The 8922-nt window shown below is 46.6% G+C and overlaps 1 long non-coding RNA gene across 1 annotated transcript in view; it reads right to left on the reverse strand.

The window, feature by feature from the left end:
* Positions 1 to 506: 506 nt before the first annotated feature.
* LOC119265268 overlaps positions 507 to 8922 on the reverse strand; it is a 50955-nt gene continuing 42539 nt past the window's right edge. Inside the window, exons 3-4 of the long non-coding RNA XR_005131542.1 lie at positions 685 to 797; positions 507 to 587 (exon numbers count right to left, since the gene is read on the reverse strand). This is a non-coding gene — a long non-coding RNA (uncharacterized LOC119265268). The remainder of the gene's footprint in view (positions 588 to 684; positions 798 to 8922) is intronic.

Genomic DNA, 8922 nt, shown 5'->3' on the forward strand with positions numbered 1-8922 from the left:
CACCTACAAAGCTTCAACAATTAGTGTCCTCAGTTGCCAAATGCTTATTGAGTGTTGGTAAAAGGAAAGGTGATGTAACACAGTGGTAAACATGCCCCTGTCCCAACTTCTTTGGAACATGTTGCAGGCATCAAATTCAAAATGAGTGAATATTTGCAAACAATAACGGTTACTCCTTCCGACTAACAGACTCTAATTATATTGTGCATTTCTTATTCTAATAAACTGATTGTTCTTCCCACCCTTTCACCACAGTGGTCAGAGGACATAGAGCCACAAAAGCATCCTCCACTTCTTACCAACTAATGCTAGCATGTGAAAAGGACAAGTGGAGCAGATATAATAACACAATTCAGTCAGTTAAGCTACAGCAGTCTAAAGACCCCTGGTCAGATTCCATTTTGTTGATTTTCTAAGTGAAAATAAGTAAATACATCAATTACAGAGAACATACATCAGTGCACAACTACGGCTGTATTAAACAATTAAACATGTGCAAAAGTTATGGCACGTTTGATATTTCAGGGAATCAATTGTGAGTTGGATTTTATGTGGCTGTGTGTCATTCAGAGTGCAGAAAAACTTTCCTGTTCAAACCAGAAAAGCATAAATCAGATCGTGGCTTAGATACATTCCAGCACAACCAAGCAGTATGAACAGAGCGTTAGTGCCTGTCTGCTTCACCTGAAAACCTCCATGCAGCTCCACAGGTAGAAAACGTAGAACACCACACTTCGGCCCTGCATCTCTGATAGACTCCCGAAAACCCTGAACAGAATCACGTTCCTCCCCATCACCTGAAAAACACAAACACACAAACAGCAGGACAGGTTCAGCACTACAGGACACAACAGCACAAAAACACGAGCACCCACCTGTGTAAAATGATCTAATTGTAAGTCGCTATGCAGAAGAGCGTCTGCCAAATGCCATAAATAAAAAATGTTTGCAGACGAGTGAATAACCGTACCTATTAAAAAGGGATAATTGTTAGAACTGTTTGATGATGATTTTAGGTTCTATGGTTCGACCTCAATACCAAACCTGTTAAATTAGCCAGAAGCCCTCCGTCCTTCTGAAAGTCCAGCTGGCTGGGGGAAACTCAAATGATCACAGAGATAGGTCTGTACTCAGAAGGCTTTTCCAATTCATTAATCAGAATTTATATAAACACAAGTGGCATGACCATCACGTGATCATGCGATAAGACAATAGAGAGAGAGGATTGGATGAAATAGACATTGAGGTGGACAAAGGCCCTCAAGGACGTTTATGACGTCCAGGAACATACAGCCTAAACAACAGACAGTGTTAGAACATTGCTAATCGGATATCATTGTCACTATGAGTTACAACTAACCATATGAACGCACAAGCATAAGTTGAGGCACTGACATTAAGCTCTAACACTAATGAAGTTTATTAATAAACACCACCGACAAAAACAATAATAGCACATATGTAAATATTCAAAGTAAGGGTAAGACGGGTGACAGTGATCAGGCAGTCTGTAGTGAAGACTCACTGTTCCTGCTCTCCACCTTCAGAACAGTCAGAATCTTCTCTCCAACCTGGAGGAAAAAGCTGCTTATGACTATGAGCTTCCATGGGACGTTTAGTCTGATTCACTTCTACTGACATCATCACCACAACAAACACTGCAAAACTCTGTGCGCCCCACTCAGCTGGTATATTGTTGTTGATTTTCTAAGAGTGAATAAGTTCTCCTCTACAGAGGCACAATTCTGCACATTTTAATGTACAATAACTGTTCATTTGAATACATTGTTAAAATAATGACATGCAATATAAAAATACAACAAGAACCGAGGTTGAAATTTGTTAAATAGCAAATTAATAGAAACTGCGCCTTTCATATATGTGAAATATGTACGTGTGAAAGTTTGAACAGCGCCTGGTAAAATGATGTGCTGTTGATTGTAAGTGAAAATAAGTAAACACGTCCTCTAAAATGATCAAATGTGACAGTGAGTTAATAGACACAGGAGAGGTGTTCCTAATAAAGTGCTTAGTGAGTGAATACAGAACTCATTAAATACAGTCACAGTTCTTTTATTGCACAGGTCAGTCTTTTATTAAAGCAGTGGGTCAGAAATGGAGTTGAGGAATGTGTGGTGGTCGCTTTTTGGCAGCGCTGGGGTCCTCTATCTAGTCTGCAACTTCTTCACACCCTTTAGTGTGCTTCTCACTGCCAGAGGTGCTCTTCCTCTCAAGAAGCGTGACGGCGCTGTCCTGAAGATCTCTGAGGTGGGACAAACCTCCCGGCTCTGCTGCTCAGGGGTTACAGGGTCTCTCTCTTTTGCCCTGTTCTTCACAGCCATTTGAGAGCGTCAGCACACTGTTCAGGTGGTCCATCATCCCTCGGAACAGGATGGTGCAGCCATGAAGGTCTTTGGACGGTCCAGGTTGTGGAGCTTGTGCAGCTCAGACAGCAAAATGGTTTTCCGCCCCACTCCATTTGTATGTTGTTTCAGGAACAACTGGCCGTCTTCATCTGGATGCACTCTCCTGCAGAACCACGTCTTTGTTTCGTGTCTGTTTCCGTGCACATATTCTTTCGCTGTATCAGGCTCTGTGCAGCTCATTCAGGTCTTCCTCATGTTCAGAAGATAAACCTGTACAGCAGCTTAAGAGGAGAAACATCCACAGAAGGGTCACCACCACCTGGCCCTTCTGCTTCTCCTTCCTCTGCAGTGCATTAACAGCTCTTTTACTGCACAAGTCAGTCTGTTATTAAAACTTCAGGTTAGAAAACAGAAAAATGAAGAGGTAAATGTAAATTGCTTCAAACAACACAATGCAAAAGCTGAACCACAGGAGGTGATAATTTGATGGAGTTGGGAGCTCTGTGGTCTCGTCCGTGGCACTGCTGGAGTCCTCTATGCAGATTGCTATTTCTTCAGGCACTTGAAGATCTCCAAGGTGGGACGGTTCTGCTTTCAGCTCAGGCTCAGTTTTGCTCTGTTCTTCACTGCTGCTGAAGACCATCGGCCCCCTGTTCACATTGTCCATCACCGAGAACAGGACAGTGCAATCTCGGTGGTCTTCATGCTGAGATGGTCCTGGTCTCGGCTCGTGCATATCTGGTGCGGAAGTGACTTTCTTCCAGTTTTCCGCGCTGCTCTGAGTCCGTGCTTCTTCAGGAACACCAGGCAATATCCAGTCGAATGCACTCTCGTGAACACTGGTGGATGTCTGGCTGCATGGAGGAGCTCTCTGTGAACTGGGTCCAGCGCCGTCATTCCATCCACTGTCGTCCCCTCGTCTTTCACTCTGTCCAACTTTTCCGTTCCATTTGGTGAACAGTCCGAGAGCTTTCTTGAGAAAAGACTTTTTAGGTGTCTTCCGTTTCTGTGTGCAAGTTGCATCGGTGTTCCAAGTGTGCCGAGTTCCATGGGACTCATTCTGGTCCTCCTCATGTTCTGTAGCTGCAACTCTACTGCTGTTCAGGAGGAGAACCGTCCGCAGAAAGGTGACCACCCTCCAGCCCTTCTTCTCCTTCCTCTGCTGAGGCAGTGGGTCCATAGTTATGAATGGGTTCTTTTTTTTTTTAGGAAAAAAAAGAACCTAACGAAAACGACTGTCCGTGCAAATGACGCTCACACCTCAAGTGTTACACTCGAAATGAAATGAAATCCGCGGGAGTCTGGTTTTTATATGGTACCCAGGGGCGTGGACACGATTATGACGTCATAAAGAACGCCGCGATGTGTGTTTATTTTCATCATATATACACACATACACATTTCTTGCCGCGATGACGCCACTGTCACCTGACAGAGGGTGGTACAAAAGAGCAGCCTATAAAATGTAAGCCCTTATAGTGACTCTATTGTAAAAAAAAAAAAGCATGTAAAACGCAGTGTAATTAATGAAAAGAGTAATTATTATATAATAATTAATCTAAATTAGTGAACATAGGAAATCATGAGCAGTCTGAGAGAAGTGGGTGAAATGTGCAGTGTTGTTTTAATTGTATAGCTGTGTCTGTGAAACTCGCTGCCGTTATTTGGCAGTAAATATGTTTCCCATTAGAGAAGCAGCGCAGTGGGATTTCATATCCAGACGACGTGATTTGAGAGTTCGGCTTTACCAAAAACCAGTGAAGCTTCATGGAAATTAAGTCAGTGTTAAACCCAAATTTTGACCAAAACTCCGCTGGCTAGCATTAGCTTAGCTACCCGAAATCTTTGCTTTAGTCACAAACTCACCGCGGATACACGAGGCTTAAGATGCTTCCTGTTCGCTAGTTCCTTATTTGAATTTTCCGGTCCACCTTAAATTGTCTTGCAGTTGCATTCTGGCGCCGGTGCGGGTGCCCGCTAAGTGCGGCACCATTTAAGGTGGACTTGGAAATTCGAACGAGAAGCTGGAGAAGAAGAAACTTCAGCTTCGTCGGGGTGACCGGAAGTATCTCCCGGTTGAACGAATTCACTCCGCAATCCGAAATTTTACCGGGAATCAAAGTCTGATCCTGTCCAGAAAAAAAACTTATGAAAGAAATGAAAAACAAGCAACCGAGAAAAGTAAACAACAACAATAACAACCACCTCCTACACAACAGTCTGTGCACGTCACTGTTTACGACACTATTTAGACCAAACTGCAAACAGCACCTGCCCACAGATTATAGATTTTATTACTGCTTTAATGCATTATAGATTGTTTAATACTTTTCGGTAGTGAAAGGAATCAATAACTTTACACCCCTTTATCTCCTACTGATCAATCTAATGAGCTGCTAATGGACACGTGGAGGCTGTACTCTTCACTCTCTAACAGCCAGTGACTGCATATAATCATGTTTACATTTGGACATAACCCAGTTAGCAACATTTCTCTGGCTCACTTGTGGGCCACATCCTTGCTTTGTTCTGCCCCAGTATATGGCTGGGTCCTCAGCCCAGATCTGGCCCACACACTATGAAGTGAGCAGAACTATATGTAGCAGGAGGTGGTTAAATTGTTACACCTCCTGTTTAACAAACACCCACTTTAAATTGTTGGGCGGGTCCTTGGCACACTATATCTGGGCAGGAGAACGCTGCCTGTAGGTGCGCTACCTGTTGTCCCCCCCCCTCTCCCTTTCGGGCATTTTACTTCCGGGTCTACGGCATCCGGCGTGGCGGTGTTTGGCGTGGACGCATTTGATTCTCCTTTCTGGCTCACTCTTCAACGAGTATAAGTGCCGTTGGCTTGCGGTGTTCTTGCCGGTGTTGGTGCTCTGCGGCTTTGCCGGCACAGATTCACTTGCGAATCAGAGACGTAAGGATGCTTTTCCTTTGCCGCGCATTGAGGAGAGCCTGGATGCACTTGCCGGAGCCCGCTGGTTTTCTACTTTAGATCTGGCCAGTGGGTATAATCAGGTTCCAGTGGCAGAACAGGATAAGCCTAAGACCGCTTTTTGTACACCTTTTGGCTTATTTGAGTGGAACCGGATGGCGTTTGGGCTGTGTAATGCTCCAAGCACTTTCCAACGGTTGATGCAACGGATGTTCGGTGACCAGCAGTATCAGTCCTGGCTTCTCTACCTTGATGATATTATTGTGTTTTCTTCCTCTGTTTCCCAACATGTGCAGCGATTGGAGGTTGTACTGGGGCGCCTCCAAAAGGAAGGCTTAAAGGCAAAATTGGGGAAGTGTGTCTTTTTCCAACAGGAAGTTGGTTATTTGGGACATGTCATTTCTAGTAGAGGAGTTTCTACGGACCCTGCTAAGGTTGAGGCGGTAGCACAGTGGCAGCGTCCTCGGAATGTGTCAGAGCTGCGTTCTTTTCTAGGGTTCGCCAGCTACTATAGGCGCTTTGTGGAGGGATTTGCTCAATTGGCCGGCCCTCTGCATAAGCTGGTGGCTGCACTCCTGAGTACAGAGTCTAAGAAGGGTTCCAGACAGGGTCTGGGAGCAGCCTGGACTTCCCAGTGCGAGCAAAGTTTTGAGGCCTTGAAGGCAAAGTTGGTTTCCTCTCCGGTGTTGGCCTTTGCAGACTTTTCATTGCCCTTTATTTTAGAAATTGATGCCAGCCATAGTGGCCTTGGCGCTGTGCTCTCCCAAGAGCAGGAAGGGCAGGTTCGTCCAGTAGCTTATGCCAGCCGAGGTCTTCGGCCCCCAGAGCGCAATATGGTTAATTATAGTTCTATGAAGTTGGAATTTCTTGCGCTAAAGTGGGCCATGACAGAGAAATTTCGCGAGTACCTTTTGGGCAGAAGTGTGTGGTATACACTGACAACAACCCATTGAGTTACCTTCAGTCCGCCAAACTGGGAGCCACAGAGCATCGATGGGCAGCGCAGCTTGCGGTTTTTGACTTTGAGATCAAGTATCGTTCAGGCCGTAGTAATAAAAATGCAGATGCACTGTCCCGTCAGTATCTGTCAGGCCCCAGTTTGGCAGAACATGTTCTTCCAGGTACCTCCGTCCCGTTATTAGTCCAACAGGCCTCCCAGGTGGATTCAGAGGTGGTGGCAACTCAGGCTTTGGTCTCTGCGCTACCAGGTAGTTCTTCCCAGGACATTTGTTCCTTGCAGGACGCAGATCCTCTTCTTAAAGAGGTTCTGGTGTTGGAGGAAGCAGGTCCAGCCCTCCTCCACCGAGAGGCGTAAGGTATCTAGACCAGCAATGGCGCTGTTGCGCCAGTGGGGCCGGTTGGTGGAGAGAGAGGGGGTGTTGTATCGTCGGGTGTTTCGTCCCGATGGAGGAGAGGAGTATCTTCAACTTATCTTGCCTGCGGTTCTTAAGCAGGAGGTATTGAAACACCTGCATCAGGAACACGGCCACCAGGGTATTGAGCGGACTACAGAGTTGGTAAGGCAGCGGTGTTACTGGCCTGGGATGTTTACGGACATCAAACAGTGGTGCCAAGAGTGTGAACGGTGCCAAGTTGCTAAAGATTCAGGGCAGGTACCCCATAGTTTTATGGGGCATTTGTTGGCATCCAGGCCAAATGAAATCTTGGCCATAGATTTCACCATGTTGGAGCCATCACGGAATGGGACGGAAAATGTCCTGGTAATGACTGATGTATTTAGTAAATACACAGTAGCAGTCCCCACTCGTGATCAGCGAGCTTCCACTGTGGCACAGGTCCTGCTGATGGAATGGTTTTATAAGTTTGGTGTCCCAAGTCGGATTCATTCCGATCAAGGTAGAAGCTTTGAAAGTGCTTTAATTTATCAGCTCTGTTGTTTATATGGGGTAGAAAGGTCTCGGACGACCCCATACCATCCTGCGGGTAATGGGCAGTGCGAGCGTTTTAACAGAACCCTGCATAACCTTTTGCGTACCCTACCAACCTCTCGGAAGCAGGACTGGGCTTCCCACCTGCCACAAGTAGTTTTCTGCTACAATACTACCCCTCATCAGGGTACGGGCGAGTCTCCTTACTTTTTGATGTTTGGCCAGGAACCTAGGCTCCCTGTAGACTTTTTATTGGGTCAGGTGCAGGATCCTATGCCTGGGGGGATTCAGGATTGGGTGTTGGAGCATCAGGCCAGACTTAAGTTGGCATTCGAAGGGGCTCGTGAGCGGTTGTTGGTAGCGGCTGGTCGCCGGAAGGAAAGGTATGACCAGCGTATTCGGGACGTGCCCTTATATGAGGGTCAGTTGGTTTATCTCCGGGACCATAGTGCCCGGGGGCGCCATAAGATTCAGGATGTGTGGAGTTCTATTGTGCATCAGGTGCTAAGAGCCCCTTCTGGTGAAGGAGCTGTTTATATGGTTGCCCCCATTAATGATCTGTGTAAGGTAAAGCATGTTCACCGTAACATGCTGAAGCCTCAAATTCAGAAAGGGGTTTCTACTACTCTTCCTAGGGCTTCCCCGCCACCAGTACCGATAGCGGCAGCAGACACCTCCGGTGATGGTGACCTATGGCTGTTGGTATCGGAGACTATACCACCTGTTGTAACTGTTCCGAATAGTTCTGCAGGGCTTTATACAGTGTCACCGGTAGGGGGGGAGCAGGTTTTAGGGGCATCAGCTGTGCAGGAGGGCCGCAGCCCTTAGATTCTCCCTTGTCCCAGCCTTGTTCTAGTCTGACGTTGCGCCGTACTGCGCGCCCTACAGCGGGTCAGCACTCTAATATTCATCGTCTTCCGTGTACAGTACGTACTGAGGCCAATAGGGCAGAGGCACTACAAGAGTCTGTGTTAAGTGCACAGTCAGTATTGTTTAGACCTTGGTGCTAGTTTCATTAGGTTAATTCATCGTCGGGCGACGATGCAAGATGGTGGGGTAGATTGTAGCAGGAGGTGGTTAAATTGTTACACCTCCTGTTTAACAAACACCCACTTTAAATTGTTGGGCGGGTCCTTGGCACACTATATCTGGGCAGGAGAACGCTGCCTGTAGGTGCGCTACCTGTTGTTCCCCCCCCTCTCCCTTTCGGGGCATTTTACTTCCGGGTCTACGGCATCCGGCGTGGCGGTGTTTGGCGTGGACGCATTTGATTCTCCTTTCTGGCTCACTCTTCAACGAGTATAAGTGCCATTGGCTTGCGGTGTTCTTGCCGGTGTTGGTGCTCTGCGGCTTTGCCGGCACAGTTTCACTTGCAGTTAAGTAAGAATAAGGGCTGTGCTGCGCCGCTGTGGCTACTACTTGCTGTGGCTGGGGGGCCTGTGTTCCTATCCTTCCTGCGGGGGAGACTGTTGTGCTGTATGCTGGTCTTCTGGCCAGAACTGTTTGCTGGTGTCTCCAGCTCTCTGGTGCTGCTGTTTTGTCTGGAATTTACGTTTGGGATTCAGATTCCTGCTGTATTGCCATGGGTTGGCTTAGGACTGTTTTTGTTTCTTTAATTTTGGTTTATTTTATGTTTGTTTAGTAATATTGTCCTTTTCTAATTTGTTTCTCTGTCTGTTTGTTTTTTGTTTTTTTGTGATTTTTACTTTGTTCTAATTTGGCTCTTGGC

The sequence above is a fragment of the Pygocentrus nattereri genome, chromosome 15, assembly GCF_015220715.1.
Source record: "Pygocentrus nattereri isolate fPygNat1 chromosome 15, fPygNat1.pri, whole genome shotgun sequence".
Lineage (NCBI taxonomy): Eukaryota > Metazoa > Chordata > Actinopteri > Characiformes > Serrasalmidae > Pygocentrus > Pygocentrus nattereri.